The 2,061-nt window shown below is 36.2% G+C and overlaps 1 non-coding gene across 1 annotated transcript; it reads right to left on the bottom strand.

Moving 5' to 3' along the window:
* Nucleotides 1–549: 549 nt before the first annotated feature.
* On the bottom strand, nucleotides 550–656 carry LOC128039483 (small nucleolar RNA R71). Its single transcript, XR_008193987.1, has one exon. It is a non-coding gene; the product is annotated as a small nucleolar RNA R71 (small nucleolar RNA).
* Nucleotides 657–2,061: the final 1,405 nt, after the last annotated feature.

The following is a 2,061-nucleotide window of genomic DNA, read 5'->3' as shown; positions in this document are numbered from 1 at the left end:
TGTATTTAATTTTTATAGGTTTGCCATCAGTTTTTGAGAAGAGACATTCCTACTAACAAAGAATATCCTTTTAATCTAGAAATCAAAAGAACTTTGCGAATCCGAATGGTCTTGGCCTAAATGATCATGGTCTCAATGATAATCCAAATGGTCATGATGTTAATCCTCCTATTTGTCCTATGATAGATGATCGAGATAGACCAATTTGAGAGCATGTTGTTCCAGTTTTAAAGGATTTAAATCCAGGAATAGTCAGACTGCACATGCAAGCTCAGTAGCTCGAGCTGAAACCGGTAATGTTTCAGTTGTTGCAAATAATGGGACAGTTTAGTGGGTTGCCTCATGAAGATCCCCAATTGCATTTAAGACTTTTTCTAAAAGTGTTTGACTCGTTTAAACAATAGGGTGTTCCTGAAGATGCATTGCGACCTAAACTGTTTCCATATTATTTGAGAGATCGTGCAAGAGTGTGGCTAAATGTTGTCGTCAGGAACGATGACATCATGGAATGATCTTTGCTACAATATAATCCCCCCAAATATGAATCTCAAGCTTCGAAATAACATCACATATTTTTAGCAATTAGAGGATGAAATGTTATATGAAGCTTGGGAATGATTTAAAGAATTACTTCGGAAATGTTTGATGCATGGATTCCAGCACTGGATGCAAATGAAAATATATTATAATGGGTTGAATGTCCATACAAGGATCATACTTGATGCCTCTACTAATGGTACTTTGTTGGATAAATCTTATAATGAAACATATGAGTTTTTGAAAAAGATGGCCAACACTGATTATCAATATCCTACCACGCGAGTTGGAATGGCAAGATAGTTACTGGCACCATAGAGCTCGATGCAATCACTTCATTGACATCCTGGGTATCATTTTTAGCTATTATGATCAAAAAAATGAAGAGACCCACTATAGTTCAAGAGATAAAATTAGTCGAGCCAGTGTGTGTTTATTGTGGTGAAGACCGAGTGTTTGATGAATGCCCATCAAATCCAACATCTGTGTACTACATGGTTAATTTTAATCAGAATAATAACCCCTATTCCAACACTTATAATCCAGGGAGGAAGAAGCATCTGAATTTTATTTGAAATAACCAAGGTGTGGGAAATCTAAACAATTTTGTATGATAAGATGCCAACAGTACACTGCCAGGTTATAATCATCCTATGTCGAGGCAAAATGTTCAACAGGGATAAGCATCGTCTTCTACATCTATTGAAGTCTTGTTGAAGGAATATATGGCCAAGAATGATATTGTAATTTAGATTTAGGCTACATCCCTTCGAGCTTTTAAGAATCAAGTAGGGAAAATAGCAAATACTTTAAAGTCGAGACCACAAGAAGAATTAGCAAGTGATACTGAGAAGTCGAGATCATAAGGGAAGGAACAGTCAAGGCCATCACTCTTAGAAGTGGAACTCAGCCTGATGATGTTGCTCAAGATGCCACAGAAGGAGAGGATAACTCAAATAACAACCATGTAAAGATCCTAAAGCCATCTGAAAAGTACACTGCAACTGAAAAGGCTAAGCAAAAGATTGCTGCAGCAGAATCAGATCATGTTGCCAACAAAAATGTCACAATAACATAATACCAGCAACCTGAAAGATGACCACCTCTACCTTTTCCTCAATGATTTCATAATTCTAAGTAGCATATTTAGTTCAAAACATTTTTGGATGTACTGAAGCAACTCCATATCAACATACTGCTAGTAGAAGCTTTGGAGTAAATGCCCAATTATGTTAAATTTGTGAAAGATATATTGTCAAAGAAGCACAGATTAGGAGAATTTGAGACTGTATCTCTTACTGAAGGGTGCACATCAATGTTAACGAATAAATTACCTCCAAATTTGAAGGACCCAAGGAGTTTCACTATCCCATGTTCAATTGGAAATCATTATGTTGGTAAGACATTATGTTATTTTGGAGCGAGTATAAATCTAACACCTATGTCTATTTCCAAGAAGCTAGGAATTGGAAAAGCAAGATCTACTACAGTTACGTTTCAACTGGTTGATCGATCCTACACATA

The sequence above is a fragment of the Gossypium raimondii genome, chromosome 2 (assembly GCF_025698545.1).
Source record: "Gossypium raimondii isolate GPD5lz chromosome 2, ASM2569854v1, whole genome shotgun sequence".
NCBI classification, from domain to species: Eukaryota; Viridiplantae; Streptophyta; class Magnoliopsida; order Malvales; family Malvaceae; genus Gossypium; species Gossypium raimondii.
Note: the sequence above shows the minus strand (reverse complement) of the source record. Positions and strands in the feature narration are given on the sequence as shown.